The sequence below is a fragment of the Mauremys mutica genome, chromosome 8 (assembly GCF_020497125.1).
Source record: "Mauremys mutica isolate MM-2020 ecotype Southern chromosome 8, ASM2049712v1, whole genome shotgun sequence".
NCBI lineage: Eukaryota > Metazoa > Chordata > Testudines > Geoemydidae > Mauremys > Mauremys mutica.
In genome coordinates this window covers 98600506-98624576 of record NC_059079.1, presented here as the reverse complement: position 1 = coordinate 98624576, position 24071 = coordinate 98600506, and the positions used below count along the sequence as shown (strand labels likewise).

Sequence of the window (24071 nt, the reverse complement as noted above, 5' to 3'; positions counted from 1 at the left end):
TAATAAAAAATAAACAAGTTGCTTTCAGTTTGTTGGGGAAAAAAAGGACTGATTTCTGGAGAAATTTGGATGGCTCTTTATTTTTAATAGTACAGTGGCCTGATATAAAGCCCATTGGAGTCACTGGAAGGTCTCTTATTGATTTCATTGGTCGTTGGATCAGGCCCTCAGATCTTCAACTTGTGTGAATTTTCATAGCTCAGTTGAAGTCAATGGAGGTGGGACAATTTGTACTAGTTACGGATCTGCCTCCCCAGGTTCTTAATAACTTTTCTGGAGCTAAGGCTTTACACTATATTAACATGGAGTAGTGTGTAGTGGCAATTAGTAGCACTCTTGACAGACTTAAGTATCCTGAGAATGATCTACAGCAGCAAGTTAATAAAAATAGAGGGAGACAACAACTAAATAAAAGGTTGTGTGTGTGTTTGTATTTGTGTAATCTATTAGGCGTTGAATTTCTCTGATTTGACAGAGGTTTGATTCTGCTTCCCTTTGTGTTGACCTAGATTAATTTGAAAACGTTCCTGTTGCTGATGATTAATAAACCTGTGCCCTTGATATTATTAATAAAAAAAAATAACGGACAGGAGTGCTCAGGAGTATCCCATTTTGTGACTTCAGGTTTTAAATGCTTAGTGTGAAAAAATGTAATGACAAATTATGAAAAAAATTAAAGGAATGACTACTTAAAAAAAAGAGACTTTAGAGTGACATTTTTTCAAGGCTTGCCACTTTTCAAAGTTTGCTACTTTTAACTATGCCTAAGATTTGCTTTTTATAGTTTGTCACAATCTTCTCATTTGCTAATTCAGACATGATTCATCTGTTAAATAATCCACCACTTGATGACAAAGAAAAGTTTTAATTTAATATATTTATTTCATTTCCGTTTTTATAAATTCAGTTGTATTGCAATGAATCTAACAAAGCAAACCACTAAGAAATATAATCTGATATATCAAACCGTGAATTCACAGTAGGAATAATTAGATGCATTTAGTTAATAAATCTATATCTATATCTAGTGCTGTGTGAGAATTTCTCACTCAAGAAATAAAGGTGCTACATATAGACTTAATGCACACCAAAGCTACAAATTTCAGAAGTTTCCATTGTCTACTTATCTAATTATGAATCTATCTCCATGCAAACACGTCTACTGCAGGTAAAAATATATCTAGATGTCTATCTTTGTTCCACTGTACGCTTGCCAGTAGATAGCTATACATAGAAACATAAAACAGCTTGTATATCCTGCTATCTTTTGAAACTTACAGAAAATTACCAACAGTTTTTTTTCTGTAGTTTGCTTTCATGTTTGTGGATATACAGAATTAAAAATTTTTTTTAAATACTTTAAAAATCAGTTGCTTGGTTAAAAACATATTTAATTAAATAAGCAACTGCATTTTTATGATTCTCAATCTGTGTTTGTATTTGATAATACATTGACCTTGAAATCAGGCAATATTGCTGTTAAAAATTAAATTTATGTAGAGTTCTTTAGTGTGACTGAAGTCACGTACAGTGGCATCTGATTGCTAGAATTTAAGAGCAAATGTGGTGGGTTTTATAGGAGTAGATCTGCACCACATGTGTATTACCAAAGAGAATATGGATATAATAACTTAAGATTTTCTTGGGAGTGCACACAGTTTTCTTGCTTCTTCTCTACTTTCTCTGTACCAGAGTGCAATTCAAGTTAAAATGAAAAGTCTTTGCAGGAATATTACTTTACATTTTTTAAATTTAAGGAAGAATGATAATATTTTCTAGCAGTACTTTAAAAATGCAGATAATCAAAAAATAATTAAACACATTTTTCTTCATTAATGGAAGCATGACTGTTTTATATTGTGATTTGTGAATATAAGAACACAAACAGTGCTTGATAACTGCGTGCTGTTTAGTGATATGTTTAAAGTGGATGAGCCTCAGTGTTAATCAGACTTGTTCACATCTCCTGGTTGTTTGATCCTCAGTCTGATTGTCCATTAATATTCAAAATCTACAAAGAGAGAAAACACCTGGCCTTATTTTATGTTAACACATTCTGGCAAAGAGAACAAGATCAATATGGTTATAACAGCAAAGCAGTGTATGGCACTTTGAATTTAATGGACAGTTACACATTAATAATTATGGAATCAAAGGAGCAGTGAAAGTTAATGAGTTATTTTAAACTGTTTTGCTTGGGAAGGTATTGGTTTTTAAAAAAACACAAAGATTTATTTAAATAAACTGTCTTCCCAGGACCCAAAGGTTTTATGACGTTATAGCACTGTATATAAACTGAGCAAAAGTTATTCCTCACCACAATATCATTTAAGTGTTCATTATTACTTCTACAAAACCAACAAGGAGTCCGAAGGCACCTTAAAGACTAACAGATTTATTTGGGCATAAGCTTTTGTGGGTAAAAAACCTCACTTCTTCAGATGCACCAAATAAAGCTTGAGCTCTGTATTTGAGAATTTTCATTCTATACTATATTTCAGTAAAAAAAAAATGCTAATATTTTAGAAAATGTATATCAGTCTGATGCTGATTCCATTGAAATGGCAAATATCCCAATGACTTCAGTAGGAGCATGATTAGATTCTCTCTCTGTTTTCTTTGTAATTTATGGTCCTGATCCAGGAAAGCACTTAAGTATATGCTTAACTTGAAGCATGTGCTTAAGTCCCAGTGACTCAAAGGGACTTAAGGATCAGATCCTTGTCTTAAATTACTGCATTAAAATTACATTTCTATGTCAACTGTGCCAGAATATCTGATTAAAATCCAGTTGTCAAAATCTATTCGATTGTTTAAAAGGTAATTAATAATTTTCTTCACTTAATTTACAAGAACAAATCATGAAAATCACCAAATTTTTTTCTAAAAAGGGTCACATTAGAACTAAACATATTTTTCTCTTCCATTTCATATGTTGAAAGGCTATGATTTTTTTAATGTGCTTTGATTCCATCTACACTGTGTAATAATTAGAGGTGAGTGACTAATTCATAATCCAAAATTCATAATCCCGTGAATTTCAACTTTTTTTCTGTTCACAAATTCTCAGATTGTGATTGTTCTCAGATTTATTGGTTGCTTGAAATCACTTGAAAAAGGCTCAAATTTAATTTAATCTGTGGTTTGCTATTCCAAACCCAAAATTCAAACTGTGTTGTTTAGATATGACTGCCACCCAAACCACACGGTATTGTTTCTATCCTGTGGTTGGAGGGGTCTAACTTTAACATGTGCTTTCCATGTCTATTCCAGCATTTAAATCAGCTTTCTGTTATCATTCATGCTAGTATAACTGTATCACGCTAATGGTCATGGAAAACAAATACAACAGGGGCATGGGAATAGACGAAGCACAGCAGTTACAGATGTAAACCGACTATATTTTTTTATTTTTATATTATTATTATGTATTTGTTATTTTATTGTTTTACTATTTTGCATTATTCTCTATAACTGCAATACAGCTGGGGTGGGCCTGTGTTTGAGCCTGCATCCTGAAACTCAGTAAATGTTTAGTGCAGAAGGGGTCGCGGTTCCAGAATAGCAAAGGTTTTTTTTTTAAAATAAGTTAACCTCTGTCATCTCATCAGTCCAGTATGTTTCAGGTAAATACTGTGAATAGTCACCTACATAATCACATCCAGGTGCGCTGGTGTCTGTCAGAGAGTTCATGTAGGACCAGACCCTGTGAGATGCTGAGCACTTTCAATTCCATTGAAATTGAGGGCACCTACATAATTAATTGACAGGTAGGATCCATAAAAGAGTAAGGAAATTTACAAAGTACCCTGAGATCTACTTTGCATAAATGTATTCACAGAAATGATTATTTATTAATCTAGTCTAAAGGAAAATTCTCCTTTTTAGATAAATGCTTATTCTGCATTGATTCTTTGTGCAGAACTGCTATTGGCGTCAGTGGAATTTCTGTGTGTGGAATGAGCACAGGATATGACAGAGTCCAGAGTGTGGTTAAGAGATCTGCAGACTGCAGTTCAGAGTTTTTGCTTCAATTAATGCTACCTAAGAGTAGTAAGAAAAAAGTTATGTACGAAAATATTCAGAGATTAAGCTGTAATATGAAAACATGAACTAAACATATCCCCCAGTACGACTTCGATTTAGCAGTGCTCTGGGAGGCCTTTTCCTTAGTAGAATATTTGAAAATATGGTTTGCATTAGAGGGGTGTAGAAAATTGAAACTTAGGGCTCTTGTATGTACAAAGGTACCATAATGCTGCATTAGGGGTGGTCGACTAGAATGAGAGTTCAAAATATGTAAAAGCAGAAGAAAATGATGGAAGTTAGGGGACCCTGCCGTGACAGGGAAAGGGGTCTAGGTGGCACCTTAGATAAACGTTTTTGCCTTTCACTTTTGGAGACCTTGGTTAAACAACAAGGGACTGCACCAAAGACTCCCATTGACTTCAGTGGTCTTTACATCAGGTCCTAAGTGACAGTGAGCTTCTAGGTGTCAGCCTACAGGTAAGTAGATGAACAATATCAGCACTTGGCAGGATTGGCACCCTCTACTCATGGGAAGCCGGGACTTGGATGGAAGGAGGTGTTGTAGGGCTTGATTAATTGGCATTGGCAGTGCTGTCTAGGGAAGCCTATATATTCCCGGATATGCAGTCTGCCAGGCTTTATGTCCAACCCACCATTTTCAGAAGCTCTGGAATGCTCCACTTTCAGTTCAGACAACACCGACTATTTATATTAAATCTTCTCAGGGTTCAGTTTACTTCACAAATGATCTGCTGGGTAGCTCTATAAAGCTCTAAGATATAAAGTTTTGATTCAAACTATTACAAAAATAAACTGGCCTGGAAAAATACAAAGGTCCTTTTGCTGCCATGAAGCATGAAATGGAAATAAAGGTAGCCAGTGTGTGTACTTGACAACACTGTGACATGTGATGTTTTCAGAGGTATCTCGGGAGCATCTACCACATTTTACAGCATGAGAGGCATGTCATCTGGAGCCGTTTTGATCTCTTCGAGCCTGTTCACGAATGCACATATTTCATAACAAGCCCTACATCTTGATAAGAATCTCTGAGTTTCTTCTATGAGGTACCTGCAAACAATTCAAAGCTCTTCTACACAACAAATGTGAGAACCCCCTGACCACAGGCTGCCTTTAGAGCAGACCAAGATTTGACGTTACTCATATCTTCCAGTACCTGTCAAAGTTCAAACAGGAAACCTGGTTTTTCCTCTAATGTCAACAACTTTTTTTTTTTTTTTTTTTTTAAAGCAAGCCTCAGAGGCAGACTCAGAATCTCGAGCAGTGGAAGTCCTGTATTTCTTCAGGACAAAATACACTTTCTCTGATACGTCATTTATTTGTGACATTAACAAGAGCTGAATATGTGGTTTTTAAGTGAACCTCTGGGTGCTTCAGTAGAAATGGACACATTGGCTTTGAACCACCACACACCAAAAAGACCCATTCATTCATACAGGAAATAGATAATATATAGCAGAGGGCTCACTTTAAATAGTACTTGGCTTGGGAAAGGTCAGGAAAATACTTGGTTTCTTTCCTTTCATGCTGCTACATTAAATGCACCCAAATTTGTATGTATGACACCACTTCCCATTACTCCAAACATATATCTATATAGTTTGTATGATAGACTGGAAATTTAAATACAATAAATAATTGTATTTACTAATTATAAAATACCTTTCTTTGGAGGATCTCAACCATTAATTAATTCTCATGGCATCTCAGAAAGCTAGGAAAATATTCTGACACACACTTTGCAACAAGGTTAAGAGACTTGCCCAGTGTCACACTGTGAATCATTGTCACAGCAGGGGACAGACTGTAGGAATCCTAGCTAACAGCCTCCTGCTCTAACTACTATACAAAATTCCCAGTCTTTCATAAAAACAATTAATAATATAATAAATGTTGCAGCTCTAAGCACTTTACATGCCAGGATTCAATGTGATTTATAGATATTAAATGAATTAAGCCTCTCAGCACCTGTGGGAATGGGGAAAATGTATAAGCCCATCATTCTTGACATCCACCAATGTTCATGATGGAAAACATTCACTGTATTAGGGAAACCTACTATATTGGAGGATCACTTTTCTCTTATGATGTATGATTGGCAGATGAGAAAAACATCACAAATACAGCTGCATTGTGAAAAGAACACACAGGCATTTCCATTACTTTCATCTTGCTTTGTATTTATGTCTTTATAAAATATGCTTTTGTGGCATGCATAATTAAGGGGCAGAACATATGGTAAAGACTAGTTACAGTAAAATGTCCATAAAGTTAAATTCTGTAGCTGGATTTTAAAAACAGCTGGATAATACGATTAGTAATAATAATTACAGTGAATGATACATTCTAAAATAGTGGTAATGAACTGACATGGTCCATGGCATAAGCTGATCCTTGCAGGGGTCAGGAAATTTTTTTTTTCTCTGTGAACAGAACTGCATGAAAGACTGAATGTGTCAGGATTTTTTTTAAACCGTTCCATGACTCATCAAGCATACTGAACGTAATGGACCAACAGGCACATTCCGTCTTACAAATCCATGTTCCAGTCTGGTAACATACTGTCTGCTGCTCTTTACTTCCAACCTTGCAATAGGGTCACTGCACTTGAGGAAGGAATTTAATTATTTCAGTTTTACCCAGGATTCAAACATTTCTCATTATTTAAAGCACAACATTCAAATCAACATGTAAAAACCATGGTACAATTTATTTATCAGTCTATTCCATATGAGATGTGAAACTAACTCACCATGCTCTAAGCACCCCAACTACAAATTTACAGGAATCTTCAATTCTCAATCTGTCAAACCGCTTCTATCCTAAACGCCCATAAATAAGAAGATGGTAAGAAGAAAGTGATCAGTTACTGTATCAAACAATTATAACCGCTTCCACTATGCGTCGCAATTTAGTAAAGGGAACATTTTCATTTCTAAGAGGCATTTTATTTCTAACTCCTAATAGCCAATGAAATATCAATGGCAAATCATTCCAGCTAAGAGCAAGTTTCTTATCGCCCCCTGATTCGACAAAGCACTTACGCAACATGCTTAGATCACATGCTTAAAATGAGTAAGTGCTTTGCTAAATCAGGTCCTTGATGGTGGGCCACTTTTAAGTTCTGCTTTGATAGCAACTCAGATTAGCAATAAATATTAAAGTACTGACAAGCTGCATCTTCCTATGTGGCTGAGTTTGCTATCTGCATCATGCCTTACATATCCATGTATGTTCACTGACTTGAAATGCACTTTATCACTACACTGCAGGGTGCAGTACATACAGGAAAAATTCTGGAGTAAGCCAATATGAATTTCTTGTGCTCAAGCACTGATCCTTCAAATATGGCCGTCTGGCCAGAGACATAGCATTGACCCCTGTGGAATGGGTAAGAAGTGATCTGTTGTAGTATGGTCATGTATACCAAGAGGCATCCAGCAGGATGGTGGATATTCCTGTTTTGAGAGGTGTCTCCATGTAAGTATTAGAGCATCACTACGACTGCAGTGATATGCTAAGATCATTATGGGCATTTCTGTAAGTATATATAACTACATTCAATTACTACTTAAAGGCATATGGATAATAAACTGTCCTTTCATAGTAAATGTATGTACTGTGGCTATAGGCATCCTAATAGTAATTGTATATACTGTAGTTGCATCGTGTATTTTTATGGTTACATATAGACTCACCAGGTCCTGGATAATAGATAATTGTGTTTGTTCCTTATTTCAGTCATGGAATAAAAAACCTGTTTTTCATGGCCTTTTAGTGCTGTAAATAGCAGTTGTGATTCCTCCATATGTTGGGAAAATTCATCTCCTGAGGTAAATGGGTTCACATTGATGCAAATTAGGTACATGCGCTGAGGGCTGTGTGGATCCAGTACCTAGATGTTCTATTACATTTCTAATGAGCATGTGCATTTAAATTTATGGAGGGCTTTTTTTTTTTATTCCTTGCACGGTGCCACGGCAAATGTGAAATCCCATTCAAAGACTGGAGCACTTTGCCAGCCTTCAGGAGACCACAACAGGGATATAATTATTAGACTCTGAGCATATAACAAAATGTGTTTCCTGCCACTGAGAGCAAAGCTTTAAAACCTCACTACTTTTAAAAGTTGATTCCAAAACCTCTTGGTTCCTGGTTTTACCTGGGTAATTCTGTGTTTAACTTGTCAGGGCAGAATCCCGTATGTCCTCTGCATGCAGACCTGTCATTTAAGCAGTGGGAGCTCTGCATGTGTGGCAAGATCCACTGCACCTACATAATATTGCAGAGCAGGTACAGCAGTGCAATCTTCCCTTCCTGTGTTTCCTTAACAGTGCATCTCAATTCTGACCACTGTGCTGAGAAGGAATGTTAGAGCCCCATGGCCCACTTGGTCTTTGACTTCTCTGTTGTGACTGCCAACAAGGAACTGAACTGAGGCTCCCAAACTCATTTCACATCAGCCAGCAAAAAATCTTCGGATGGTAAGAACCTTTGGTCATCACTGACCTGGGCTGGATTTTATCCAGCCACTTAAAACTGAAAGCTTCTGGTTATCAGTTGCACTCCCCTTATCCCCTTACAGTATTGTGTTATAATGTAGTAAGGGAAAGAGAACCACTGGCTATGTTAACTCAGGTGTTTTCGAGACTCTGCCCTAGAATTGCTATGGATCTTTTAAGGAGCTTTTGTTTGATTTTTCAGAATTAACATGATCATGAAAGACACTTAATTTGTAAGGGCTTGCTTACTTTTGGAATTACAGATGTACAACGATGGAATTCACCAACAAGAAACCAGCTGGTACATTTATAGATCACCAGGTCCCTTTGGAAAAGAGCATCCTCTGTCTTTTCATATATAATGACACTGACACTAGCTTCTTTATCTCGCGTGCTCTGGTTTTGTATTATGGCTATAACAGTGTCTGATGCCTCTCCCTGGATTAGATTGTCGCTTTGCCACAAACCCTGCCTGTGGGGCTGCATGTAGCTGCACCTACTCAGGAACAATGCCTGCAGGGATTGATTCCTCTGAGATGCACAGTTACCTCCTTGCTTTGCTCTCTAACATGTAGCGATGGGGAGAATTAATGTGCTGCTGGTATAGAACAGCTGCAAAGACATCCCCTGTATTGGCTCTGATGTGCTGACAACTGCATTTGGGAGGGCTGCGGGGCTGCTCCAGGGTACACCTGCTCCAGTGATGTGGGGAGTAGTTGGTACACCCAACTGTTTGTTCCTACACACCTGGAGCCACCATGTGGGTATCCCATGCAAGGCAGTCCTTGCTCCCTTTTATATGCTCCTCACACAGCTATGCAGCTTCAGTCACAAACTAGCTCATAGTGTCTGCACAGAATGGTCAAAGGCTTCACTTGGACAAAAGGAGCATCTTTTGCTTCTGGTCTAATACTATTTCACATAATATCAAATGCAGCAGTCATGTGCCACCCCATCATTATTCATGCCAGTGTATAAAGCACAGAGATCCTTAATAGCCAAAATTGGAAGAGAAACCAGTGTTTTATTCCTATATAGAATAAAGTCACCTTTAGTCTAGAATAGAGTGTCCACATGGGCAGTTATACTGGTCAATTTCCCTGTGCAGACAAGCCTTAGGTGTCATAAGCAGCAGCATATAGTCAGATCTGGCTGGAATGGATGTGGTGGAGAGGCACCAGCCTTCTGTGTGTAGATGGTTTGTGTGTTCTGCACAAAATGAACAAGAATCATAAACTGTTTTTATTTTTCAGCAGTAGGTAAAGCATGGGACTGTGACTTAGGAGATCTGAGTTCTATTCCTGACTCTCCTGTTGACCGAATGTGTGCTGTGGTTAGTCATTTAATCTCTCTGCCTCAGTTTCTCACTCAGTAAAAAGGTTGATGATACTCATCCTTTGGTAAGTGCTTTACAATCTATGGAGGAAAGGCTTTATATAGGTACTCAGTGTTGTCGTCATATTGTTTTGTTGTTAGGACTTCAGATCTCTCTAAGGGTCAAGGAATTAGATCTCCCTAATTTCAAACAACTTTAATGTTTTGGATTCAGAGCCAAATATTTGAGTTCATATTCCAGTACAGAGAATACACTATCTTTACACTTTTTTTTATATGACTTACCACAAAATTCTATATAATAACTGCCGTTTCACTGTAGTGACAAGGTACAATTCATGTACTTTGTTTTGTAACAGCACGTACATGGTCGTGTTAGTGGAATACATAAGGGTTTAAAAGTAGCTTCTTTCTCTCACATATTTTAGTTTCGTATGACGTTGGTAGCAGCAACCCAAACACACTTTCTTTTTTAGTTACTTATCTGGCCCTCATCATCATCAGTATCTGAGCACATCACAATCTTTAATGTATGTATACCTCACAGTACCTGATTAGGTAGGAAAGTACTATTGTCCTCATTTAACAGCTGGGGAAGTGAGGCACAGAGAGGTTAAGGCCCAGACCCAGAAAGGTATTTAGGTGCCTAACTTCTTTTGTCACACCTGAAGTCTATGGCTGAGCAATGAATTGAATTTAGGTCTCTTGGGGTATGTAGACATGGGGACAAAAACCCCATGGCTGGTCTGGGTCAGCTGACTCGGTCTTGTGGGGCTTGGGCTCCAGGGCTGAAAAATTGTTGTGTGGATGTTCAGGCTCAGGCTGGAGCCTGACTTCTGGCACCCTGCGAGGATGGAGGGCCCCAGAGATTGGACTCCAGCGCAAGCCTGAACATCTACACCAGTGGTTTGCAAACCTTCTGAGCTGAGCCTCGTCTTTGAGTTACAATTTTTGGTTGCGCCCCAACCCAGACAAAACTAGCCACATGCAAAAGTATGCTTGATCGCCCACTCGTAAACCTAACATAGACCTTCACACAACTTTAGTTAAATTACCTACACCTGTCAGTTTCAAAGAGCAGATACTTATCAAGGGCACAGCCAAGGCTTCCTCAGCAACAGGCTTCTGGCAGGTATAATAGGCCAGGGAGGCTAAGCCTCACCTGGCGCAGCCGCCACTGACCTGTCGCTGGACGCCTGGGCCGTCGTGGTCCTGCCTGTGCTCTGCTTCTTCCCCTCCCTGCTCTGCCCCGTCCCCGAGACTCCCCTACCGCTGCCTGGTGAGTCCCTCCTCTCCTCCATCCCCCTCCCGCATTAAGCCTGCACCACCCTGCATCCCTCCTCTCCTCCACCCCTTTCCCCTGTGAGATCCCCCACCAGCTCACTGCATCCCTCCTCTCCTACACCCACCCACGAGCACCCACCCCTGCTGGCTCCCTGTGTCCCTCCTCTCCTCCACCCCTCTCCCCGCAAGGGAAGCTTCACCCACCACCCATAAATGGGCACATGCGATGGTCTCTGGGGTGGAGCCAGCGCTGGGTGCAGAGGCTGCTGGGAGCAGAAATCAGCATGGCCATGGCTGATGTTGACATTGATCCACAAGCTGGGTGGCTCGCTGAGGTGAGTCAGGGGGTGGAGGTGGCGCTCCTTCTCTGGCCCTTGCGGGGGCTGTCTTGGGCTCTGCTGGTGTCGCTGCTTGCCCCCCTGAACGTTCCTCCATGGCCCGCTAGGGGGGCCCGACTCACAGTTTGAAAACCTCAGATCTATACAGCAATTTCTAACCTTGCAGCCAGAGCCCCATTAACCTGGGTCAGCTGACTTGGGCCAGTTGTTGCCAGGCTGTGAGGCATTTATCCTGGGTAGACATGCTCTCAAGTCCTAAGCTAGTGTCCTAACTATTGCACCATCCTGCCTCATGCGTAGACGCTAGAGAACCTGAAAATGAACTTGGCTAGAGACTGACTGTAAACTAATATGAACTTGACTATACTGTGAAAAATGCAAAAATAAACAAAAAGCATAAACAGTGAAATATAAATTCAATTTTAAAAATTTGTCAGTTTTAATAATCTAAACTGCTATTAGAACACACAGGCAAAGCAATGCCTTTTAAAAATATTATTTCAACCAGATAAAATCCTTTTAATTAGTCTGAAATGTCTACATATGTTTTACAATAACATATTCCCATGCCAGAAAGCTGGGAAAACATGGAAATCAGTTACAGTTTATAGCTGTCACTGACAGGATTCAGTCAATTATTTTAATGAAACTAACATAAATGCTGTACTTGTAGAAACATTTGTTTGGTGGTCCCTTGTCTCTGCTTTGTCATCTCACATTGCACATCTGCTTTGGAGCGGAATAAATGCAGCCAAGGTTGAGAACCAAGCTGTTTCCATGATGCAATATTTAAATGATTTTATATTTCCATAAATGAAAGCTATATGCCCAGAAAAAGGATTATTGTCTGTGTAGAGCAGATTACAGGAATAAAGTGCTCAAGTTATGCCAAACCAGTGTTGGTCATTGTAATCTCAGAGCACTACTATCCGCAAAGACACCTTTGCACTTGAACTCTTTGGGTAGAGACTACATCTTCCTAAGAGTTTATTCAGCGTCTGGCGTACTTAGGGCCTGATTCTGATGAGAACCTTCAGGCCCTCTGCAATGCCAATAATTAATACCAAGCACAGACTGTTAATTCACACTAAAGACTTGTGAATGACTGAATGTTGTGAATTGCAAACAGGCCTTGATCCTGCAAGGTGCTCAGTGCTTTCATGGCTCATTGAAATCAAAGGTGCCTAAATACCTTTGTAGACCTGGGCCTCAGTACCTTGCTTACCATGGGCAGGTTCTATGTGAGGAAACTATTAATCAAGAGTGAGTATCCCGAATTGAACTTTGTTCATTTATCTGACCATTGCAATTTGGTTTTAATGATTTCTGATAATACTTTGTAGTGTGGAGTCATGTATGTAGCTTTATACCAGTTATAATAGTGTTTCCATGCACCATTGACATGTCTAAAGATCTGTGGTTCACAGGAGACTGGCAGCCATTTTTTTTTTTTTGGTGCAAACTGTTACAAGAAGGTGCTTACGCAATGTGTGAGCTGTCCTGGAGTCTATACTTTTATTCTTTTTCTGATATTTTAATGTTAAAAATAAGTCATTTTGGCTGCAAGTATATAGTTGCTCTTTGCTAAAGAAGAATGTAGAACTACACCAGGAATGAATTTGGCCCATTAGGTGGTGGTAATAGGAGACCTTTGTTGTTGCATTTTTGCTGAGAGTTGGGCAGAGACTCCGTATTTTTGGGGGGAAGTACCGGTTGTGTGCATGTAACCACCCTCCACCATGGGTTATCAGAAGAGATTGAAACAAGGCGCCTCAGCATGGAAAATAAGAGCCTTTAAAGCTCGAGCTAAAGCAGGGGTCTCAAACACATGGCCCGCAGGGGCCAACCATAGGCACCGACTCCACCAGCAGCCAAGCTCCCCTGCCCCCCCCGAGCGCACAGCCTCCCCGCTCCTCTGCCTACCTCCCAGTGCTTCCCGCCACCAAACAGTTGTTAGGCGGCACTTAGGACTTTCCAGGAAGGAGGCAGGAGGACTGGGGATGTGGCGTGCTCAGGGGAGGAGGTGGAGAAAAGGTGGGGCCAGGGCAGGGATTTGGGGAAGGGGTTTGAATAGGGGCAGGGAGGGGGCAGAGTTGGGGTGGGAATTTTGGGGAAGGGGCGGGGTGGGGAAGGGGTGGGAAGAGGCAGAGTAGGGGCGGGGCCTCATGGAAGGGGTGGAGCGGAGGCGGGGCCGGGGGGCTTTAACTGAAGTAATTCTAAAAGTAAATGTGTGTTTTGTCATTTGAGTGAGGTACATTACTGAGTGTTTATATTTTATTAAAAGCCCTCTTCGCGTTAGTTTTTTAAAAGTTAATACATTGACTTTTAATAGCATACTATATTACTCTTCATTTTTTTTTGACTACACTTTAGTATCATATGAAAAGGTTTCAGTGATGCAACCCTCCAGCCAATGTTCTAGTCCTTATGTGGCCCTCATAGTGCCCAGAAAGCCAATAGTTAGTGATCTCTGCACTAGAGTAGGGAGCTGGGAGGCAGAGCTCCTCTACCTGACACTGACGTTTGATGTGACCTGAGGTAAGTCACTTGAGTACTGCTTGTAGCTACACTGGTGTAAAATCAGTTACTCCATTTACTTCAGTGGAGTTCCTCTGGATTTATAGCAGTGTGTGAGAACAGAATTTGGCCTTCTGGGCCTAAGTTTACCCATCAGTAAATGGGTATAATATTTTCTCAAGGGTGTTAGGAGGATCATAGAATATCAGAGTTAGATGGGACCTCAGGAGGTCATCTAGTCCAACCCCCTGCTCAAAGTAGGACCAATCCCCAGACAGACTTTTGGCCCCGATCCCTAAATGGCCTCCTCAAGGATTGAACTCACAACCCTGGGTTTAGCAGGCCAGTGCGCAAACCACTGAGCTATCCCTTCCTCCCCTTAACTAATTTTTAAAAACTGTTTTGAGATCCTCAGATGAAAGATTATACAGACATGCAGAGTATTCCGTAGTCAGGTATTTCTCTTCGCAATCAGTTCAACCGTTTGATGTCTCTGAACTGCTGAAAAACTGCTACATGAGCAGGGGAAGGAATTCTAAGAAGTCTTATGTTGCCAAGAAACCCACTTCTTTGGAGTCCATATGTCTTACATTGCTTCTTAGTTCTCAGACTTTAACAACCTTGTGGTGTAGCTTTGGTTTTTTGTTTTTCTTTTTTTTTTTTTTTAAAAGGAGAACACAACAGAAATACTCTAACAAAAAAAGAAAACAGCTTTAAAATACAAAGTGATGTAGGCTGATTTTCAGTAGAATTTCCTTGCTTTATTCATTTTTGTTAAGATGGTGTGTGGGTGGCTGCATATGACAACGGGCATATTTGGGCTCCAGTTAATGGTGTGGGAAAAAAATGCTACTGCAGTCAAGAGAGAGCCACAAAATCAATTCAGATTAGATGTTTCTGATGTGGACTTCCTTTGCTACTAGCATGGTTTCATCTCCATAAATGTGTTTTTCTTTTGGTCTCTCTCTTTCCCCTCTAGAGGGAGCTTCTAGAGGGAGCTTCTATGAGTAAGTGGAATCGTTATGTCCCCCCGTTTATGGATACAATCCATTTCAAAATAATTTGTTCACCATCTAAAGATAGACATGCTTCCAAAAGCTCAAATGTCTTTGGTCTGAAAACCAGGCTGCAGATCTTAGAAGATCAGCTGTCCTGCAAGTTTTCAAGCACTGCCTCTGTTTTGGCCATACTGGAAATACCCAGGATTAAAAACAATTTAACAGAAATGTTGGCACTTCTGTTTCTGTTCTAAACTTTTAACAGTTTTTCATTTTTATTTTGTGTGTGTGTGTGTAATGGCAGAAGTGAGGAAACTTCTAATTCTGTGTTAGAGATCTGATTGGTTTGAGTAAAATTAGAGTTGTGCAAATAAATAAATTAAAAAAATGTAAAATGAAATTGAAACCCCTCAAAATTAGCAAAATTTTACATCTAATTTTGAAACTGAAAACTGTCCTTTCTTTGGCCAAATTCACTGATTTTTTTCCATTCACAGATAGGGTATTTTCAAATAAAAAAAGTGAGATTTAGCCTGAAATTGAGTAAAATTTGGCCAATTTTTAAGCAAAGAAGATATGCAATGCAAATATCCAAAATTTCAGATTTTTGTATGGTTTGATGTAAAAACTCCATTTTTTGAAGGTTAGCAAACAGGCAGAAAAAACCCATAATATAATTTTGTGGTTGCAAAATCATCTGAAATTTAAAATAATGGATGTTTGGCAGATTCTCCCTCCTGCTCCAGATTTCACACAGCTGTAGATGAGATCGGTTTTACTTCTGGAGGCCTTGGATCGTATGATTTATATTTGCATCATTTGCCATTTCTTTTACATTCTAATCATCTTACTGGAATGCACATTTATTCTACTCCATATGAATATTTGCCATAATTCTGGTGATGCTAAACTGGTGTGATTTTTTTGCAATTTTATTAATGGCTCTTTCTTGCCCTATTGGAGTTTAATGAGAGTTTTGCCAGGGACATCAAAAGAAGTGGGATGAAAGGCCCTAACTTTGCGCATATCATCAGAATTTCCAAAGATGTGCTGCATTTTGCACTGATGTGTAGTGTTACCGAACCATGACTCCGAATGCATTGAAGTCAGTGGGAGTCTTTTCATTGACAGAAGTGGGTGTTGAATTGAGACCTAATTGCAGATATTTATCTCACATTAATTCTTAGTCCTGTTTATCAGTATTGCTGTAACTTTTTCACCTTCCTCTCCTGGCGAAAGTACATCTTACAACCATTTTGTCCATCTTTTAACTGATTCTGTAGGTGTTCTGTCAATTTGACAGCCCCCTTCCTTCCCTCAATGCTACAGCTTTGTTCAGAAGAACAGAAATCACCAGAAACGTGGATTTGCTGTCTGCTGTATAGTAATTATGATTCATCACTTCAGTGATGCTCAGTGTTTCACCATGGCAAGCTGAGAGCTAGCACAACTGTAATCTGCAGCTTCAAAAGGGTATAAACAGCAGGTCACATCATGCATATGGATTATTTAGGAATCTGGGTATTGTAGTTTTCTCTCAAGCTAAGCTCTTTCTCATGTTTAGCTGGTGTTTAGATAAAAGAACGAGGGTAACAAGACAGCCAGGCAAATGTAAATCGGCTTTTATTTTTATCCATCATTATTTGATCTGTCATGACAAAGACTACTAGATGCCAATGGAAAATCCCGTCTCTGCTGCCAATTTGTTGAAAACTTGGATTTTTTGTAGTGCAGCATTTAGATTTGTCTTTTGTTCTATAATAAGATCTGTTGTCTTTTGATTCACAACATTTCCTGATGCCCGCAAGGAAATATATCTTTAGAATTCAGTTCTAACACAACTCTGAGTTCAGGAAAGCTGATAGATAGCCTGACTTGTCTCTTTCTTAAACGGCTCTAATAAAATAATTATGGGAAAACATATATTAGAAACCTTCGTGCAGCAAACAAACCAACGTAACCATTTGTGTGCCCAATCTCTGAGTTAGTAACATAGATGCTAATAAATTCTGTGGATTTTTAAGTAAATATCTTTTTGCAAGAGAACTTCACTGTAATTCAGCATTAGTTAATGGACAGTTAAAGTGATGCCAAAACCTTCACATGAAGGGTGGTACTTCCAAGCTTGAAACATAGCTATTACAAGATGCCTGAGCTTTAAAGGGTTGTAAACTGTGAAAACAGTCCAGGGAAAGTATTTAGATTCAAACAGCTCCACAGTAATAGCTTTTATGCACACACCTCTGGTGTGCTGTTGGAATACTTACCTGTTACATATGGCACCCTGGCTTATAAAATCATCTGTCCTGTCACAAGGAAACAAATGTTGTTTAATCTGAAATTATGGTTTTGATGCAGGAATTACTGGATGAAATTCTGAGGCCTGTGTTCCCACAATAGGTTAGATTAGATGAACATAAGAGTCTGTTATAGCCTTAAAATCTATTAGTCTAACACTCCTGTCTTATATAACAAACAAGAAATGCAAAACATTTTCTGAACAACATTTTAGCTTTGTGATGGTCCGTCTGTTCTAGGTCTGCTTCTCTTTTGGGCCTACAAGGAGGGGTGGATAGATGTATATCTCTGGGCACTGCCACCACATAGTGGCATCTTACTATTGGTCTTCAGGGTCAGCTGCTGTATTATCATCTTATTGCGTTTTTCCCAGTGATCACTCTGTTTCCTCATCTATCAGTGCTGGACAGTTACTGAGTTTTATTTGTTACAAGTGCTGAAAATTGGTTTGCACCTGGAGCTCTATCCAAAAGGATTTCCCTGTGCCGCAGTAAGGGAGCAGCAATGCAAAGGCAACATAGACTGATCTGAGTAAAAAGACATCAGCCCTAAATTATATTTTTTGGAAAGATGAAAGTGAGTTAACCCCAGATATCTGGGTTATCCCAGCCTGGTGATTAGATCACTTTGCCATTCCCTCTGGTAGGGAACATTCCATCTTCCTGCCCAATGAGCAGCTTTTCCTGTTTAATATTAAAAACCTCCGAATAAGCTGCGTTTATACTGGATCCAACCCCTCTGCCTCCTGTGCCTTTCCCAGGCCTTCAACATCCTTTAGCAGTTTGTAAGGTGATTTCCCACTGGGGCGGTTGATCTGTTCTCACACGCTCCCCACGCAAGAAATGGAGGCAACATGTGGAGACGTCTCACCTTTAAAGGGTTTGTTTCCCAGACAGGAAAATGACTAATAGATCCATTATTCAAAGCAATAGTTTTCTCACTCCAAGGCCATGAAGGGATAACGAGCAGTCCAAGGTTTGCGGCAATGTATCTGGGTTTTGTGAACTTCCCAGAAATGATTTTCAGCAATACAGGTCCCACCCACTTAACATAATATTGCAACTTTTAGACATTTTCTTCCAATTTATAGTTTGAGTTTTCTTTGTTTGCCCGTCACTAGTAGCTCATAGCCTGAGCATCCCCAGAACCATCATGAACAGCCATTATGTTGCAAATGTAAACCTTCATCTCTTCGATTTAGCTGTCCCTCAGTCACACCCAAACCAGCAACTAAACTGTTTTCAAGGTGCTCTGGTGCTAACGTAATGGGGAGCCATTAGCACTAAGGCAGAGAGGTAAGGGTGGAGTCTCTGAGGAATGGTTAATTGTGCTTGACGCAGCATCAATTCCTGAGCAGCTCTCTGCAGTCTCCAAAGGATCATGCCAGAGGAGGGCTCCACAGCCTTCTGCCCTGGCATGCCTTCTACTGACACATGGAGCCCTCTTCTGGTGGAAGAGAATCTTCTGCAGGTGTTGTGCAGTGGAGTTACTGCTCCCTATATTCTGTTTTCACTCCCAACTACTCCTCTGACCTACACAACTGCCATGCGTGTGTATGTGTGCGCACTGGCTTGTGTGAGTTCTCAGTATAGCAGTACTGAGTACTCAGTATAGCAGAAGGGGCTATACAGAAAATATAATGCAGCTTCTGGCCTCTTGGCTGTACTCTGTTAAAGTACTTATATGGCTCCCATCACCAAAGTATCTGAGCATCTGAATGGCAGGGGCAGGTAATCAGTCTGTCAAGGAGGGGCTCAGCATCTTGCAGGAAAAAGCAGATTTTCACTTTGCCATGCTGACTCTGTCAAGAATACAAGTGCGGAGTCTGCTCCTACAAAGCCTCCCGGTGCACAACTCTCCCTTGCCTGCAATGAGGGATGTGCCTGCTAGTCATTTGCAGGATTGGGGCTCCTGATACCTCACCCACAGTGAAATGTATCCCCCTGCAGAGGGCCAGCTTGAGGCCTAGATGCCACTTAAATCCACCTGAGCCATATGTTGAGCACTGTGGTAATAAGAATGCAATGACCACTTTCTCTAGTTTCCCAGGTTTCTATTTTTATCATAAATATACTGTACTATATTAATCTACCCCCCAGTAACCTAATGCTCTGTAAACAGGAGAGAGAAAGCAAACAAGGGACCATTCTCAGAAAAGCAAAGGTAACCACATCTGAAAAACTAGAGTGTAACTCTTCACAAAGAAGGGAAAAACCAAACCACTTTCGGACCAATTGAGCTAACTGATTTTTTTTTCAGTAGCCCTGTCAGGAGCTCAGAAGTAATGAAGCATAGCGAAATGGAAAACAAATTGCCTCTTTGAGACCGTTTTTCTGCATTGCAGTGTGTGAAAGATCACCAGAGAAATAGGACTGGAACAAACAGGGCACTGACTGTTTTTATTTTCAGTGGACAGGCTGGGGGTTTATCTAATGAGAAATCAGTCACAACGCATCTCCTATGTTTCCTCCAGAGCGCTTTGCTGCCACTGACTAATTAGTGCCGTGGCTGACTTAATTCCATTTGAAACTTACTTTAGAAAAGAGAAATTATTCTAGATGTTCATATACATCCTCCCCGTCCACCCACCAGTCCTATTCTTCTCTCTGTGTATATATGTACGTACACATACACCCCACGCAAATACTTTATAGTCATATCCTCAAGACTTGCTCATCCAAAAACTTTAACATTCCCATTTAACATCTAACTTTTTTTTTCTGGTGTGTGGGGGGGATGTTTTGTTTGTTGCTACACCTCGTTTTTTGATTTATTTTATTTCTGTTTCTAATCGGGGAAGCTCCTATATTCACCTGGCGTTTGGAACTTGCATTCTGTCCAGCTTGGCCCCTCCAGAGCCCTAATTAGTTAACCTTCAAGGCGCAGTGAAAAATCCATCTATTTACCTGAGCTGCTGAGGATGAAGGTCAGGGCAAAGGGAATTGGTAGATATTTAGCGCTAGATTTCCAAAAGGGTTCAGGGTCAGCCCCAGGTTTAGGCCAGTGATTTTGGTGCCTTTGTGGGCGCTGAGCTCTATTGAAAATTTGACCTCAGCTGTGGGTGGTGTCCCCTGGTGAAAAGTCTTACCCGTGGCCAATCCTTTATACTATGTTATGTGTTTGGATTTGTGGAATGGGTGCCCATGGCAGAGGAAAAGCACCTGTTGCTATTTTTTAATAAATTTGAGTACTAATAAATGCATGAGCATACATAATATGCTGGTAGTAATATTCACTTAAATGTGCAAGTCTTAAAACTTCATTTGCAAGTTTTGTGATGTTAACATTCTAAAAAACTTTATAAGATTCCACTGGAGAAAAATAAAGAATTCTAAGATTCTGCAAAAAAACCCAACCAAACCACACCTTTGAGATGAGAGTTTTGCAATTGATTTCCATGGGGCCAAGACTTGGCTCAGTAAAATATAAGCTGGTCCTAAGAACTTTTCAAAACACTTAATGCCAAAATCTTTCCTCAGATACATGCATGGGGCTCCCATTAACTTCAATGGCAGGTGTGTGTGAGAGTATCTAAGTGAACATTTTAGCCCTAATTAACCTTCCATCATTCTGGATCAGCATAGGTTTTGAAGTATATGGTTGAAATCTTGGCTTACTGAAATCAATGGCAAAACTTCCATTGACTTTAACAGGGTCAGGATTTCACCTTATATGTCTACTTATCTCATAGTAGAGGAAGGCCATATCATGCTGGGAAAATATGTAATGTGCAGTCAATCAGCTGGAGACAGAATGAGAACAAGCACATAGTCCTTGTGAAATAAGGAGGGCATTTTCACTACGTTGCCATGGTGTTTGAGAGGAATGTGTTTCTTAACAACATTGATGGCACAGAAATCTTAGCTTCAAAGGTAGAATTTACTTTTCATTTTCCTTTTATTGGTGTGCTTTAAAAAAAAAAGAAAGTAACTATTTAATAGACCTACATTCTGTGCAATGGGGATTAAAATATATAACATGTTCTGATTATTAAGAAGTAGAATCTTAGCTACATAGTGAGGGCTCTTAATGCTAAAAGGGTTGAAGGAAAAAGCATGTATACACAGAACACTAGAAAAGTATTAATCTGCACTAAGAGCTTTGTTCTTTGAGGCCAAATTCTAGTCTGAGGTTGCCTGGGTGAAAGCCAGGGTTGAGTTTGGAGCACGGTGTTTATATTAAATAACTTGAAATATATTAAGCAGCTCCTCATTACTTTCTATTGCTATTACTTGTACATAGAGCTTTTCACCACAGAGAAGCCCAAAGAGCTCACATATGTATCCAGCTGAAATGCACACTATATACACAAGTGACTTCAGTCACCACTGAAGTGCAGGGTGAAGTAGGGCAACTATTTAACAGTGCACAGCATGGGTATGTGGCATTTTAGAACCGGAAGTGAAGATTACTTCTGTTGACACTGCACAGGGAATTTGAAGCCGGAATGTAATTACCCCATTGGCCAGGATACTGTGGTTAACTCTTCTGAAAAGGGTCTTGAGGACTTTACTGACCACAAGGACCTTGGTTTTACATCTCCTCCCACACAGCACCCCCAGCAGCTCATTTTTCCTAACCAACAGCTCGATGTCCCCTAACAATATGTGCAGGCTCTGGTCAGTCTTTTGCAACGGACAATTTTTTAGGCATAACATCATAAGCATTATGTATTGCATGGGAAAAAAGCCACTTACCAGGACTGTTGACATGTCTGAAAGATTAATTGGAGATCTACTCTGACATCTGCCTCCAAGTTTCTTATTCTTCTGACTGAAGTAAGAACCAGTGTGCTGTATCCATCTGTGGAATTTAAATTATTTAACCCCCCCATGACAAAATAAATGCATGAAAATGTTCCAAAGAAGTATAATATTTTACACAGGTGCTCTCTAGAATCTGTTTTTATATCATTTATGAAAGGAAGTTCAGGGGGTTTGGCTTGGTTTCAGTTGACATATTATTACCACAGAATCATGGCACACTTCTCCGAAAGCTAGAAACACACACATTGCACAGTGAGAACTCATATATAAAATTAATAGATTCATATGCATCAGTCTTTTACTAGCCTTTTTTATTCACCTATTTTTTGTTCGTCTTTCGTATAAAATAGAAAATCTGGGGAAAATTTTGCAGTGTGCAAACAAAAAGAAATCAGCAGTTACTGAAAGAACAGATTTGACAGCTGAGATCCATAAGGACAAAACATTTTATGTATACCATACTTTGTTTTGTTTTAAAAAACCTTTGTGTCCAAAGCAATATGTTGTACTGGGAAGACTCAGTTTAATGCTAACATGATGTTCCTGCTATCCTGATCGTATGATAAAAGGTGTATTATGAACAAGCAATAAACATGCGGATGAGTGGGTGCTGAAGTTGAAAGCCAAGAACCTTCAGACACCTGGGAAATGAGGACATCTAGTCTAGTATGAGTTTACTTTTGGAAGCATATTAAGCATGATTTACTTGTATACAGTGATTGTTTTGGTAACTGAGACCTAACTTGCAGCATGCAGTTATGCTTGTTCCTCATACAGTTGGAACTTTCATCAGCCAATCAGGCTCTTTCTTCATGCTTAATTGTGATAAACCATTGTTAAGATCAGAAACACAGTGGGATGGTAAATTACAAAACATCAAGAAATATGTATGATGAGAAAACATTTTACCACCCTCTGACATCATTGCTTTGGCCACAGAGGCAAATAGTTTCTTCCAAAAGAAGAAATGCTCCTCCCCGCCCCAAGAAATACTTGATTCAAATCTTCATGCCTACAAGATTTTCTCATATTTTGTTTGTAAAATTTAACACGGGCAATAAATCTGCTACACAATCAAAATCATCTGACGAATATGGGGAAAAAGTATATATAGTTTCTGAAAGGCAACAATTTAGAGAGAAGATATAAATCCACGATAGATTGTTTTTGCCTGAGGGTTTTATAACTTTACAAGGATTTCTAATATAAGGCCAGATTCTTCCATCCTTACTCACACTGAGGGATACTGTTGCCTTGATTTCTATAGGACAGCTTGTGGAGTTAAGGTACTACTCACGGGAGCAAAGGTGGCAGAATTTAACCCATCAGTCACGTGCTATATAAAAATGTTGTGCATAAGGGTTTCTTATAGAACTAATTAGGATGGAGAATGAAATAACAAATGAGAACATCTTCTAATAGAGTGTTTTTTGAAAGTCCATATAACAAAAATCAGTCAAAAGTTCTTCCTTATCCTGTTTTGAGAGAGCTTCTCCTAAAGTATGGTGAGCATCTTGAAGGGAAAATAAACCAAAAACAGGCTGCTTGACATTCAAAAGTGTTGGTCATCTGGGTTTGGTTTTTTCTGGTCATCTCGTTCCTCTGAAAAATCCCATAGACTAATGTATGTCTGTTGATGTGACAAAATGGTGTGAATCTCTATCTTGTAATTTCCCTATAATATTCTATTCCCCGTAGCATTTCGTAGAATGATTTGCTGAATGAATGAATGAATCATTTCCAAGACCCGCTATATCTCCTCTGATTTTTTTCCTATCAGATTGAAGGCAATCTCGATTGAGTCAGTGTTGGTCAAGGCTTTGATTAGACCTGGGTTGACAGTTTGCAATGAATACTTTCTGCAGTGAATTTTCACCCTTTTTGCTGTTTCCAGTTTTTCTAGTCACAGGAATCAGTTACGGCTTTGCCATGAGCTATTGCTGTGTTGCCCCAGGAGCAGCCCAAGAGGAAGACTTGGACTCA

General features: G+C 39.6%; 2 long non-coding RNA genes across 3 annotated transcripts in view; one reads left to right on the top strand and one right to left on the bottom strand.

Annotated features, from left to right (window-relative positions):
* Window positions 1–1862: 1862 nt before the first annotated feature.
* On the bottom strand, window positions 1863–9751 carry LOC123375918. Its single transcript, XR_006581621.1, has 3 exons — window positions 9602–9751; window positions 6803–6872; window positions 1863–2011 (listed from the first exon to the last, which is right to left on the bottom strand). It is a non-coding gene; the product is annotated as an uncharacterized LOC123375918 (long non-coding RNA).
* The window catches only part of LOC123375917, a 58256-nt gene continuing 42580 nt past the window's right edge, over window positions 8396–24071 (top strand). Inside the window, exon 1 of one of the 2 annotated variants that reach the window (XR_006581620.1) lies at window positions 8396–8534. This is a non-coding gene — a long non-coding RNA (uncharacterized LOC123375917). Of the gene's footprint in view, window positions 8535–10354; window positions 10522–24071 lie in introns of those variants that run through there. The other variant, XR_006581619.1, reaches the window with a different exon arrangement.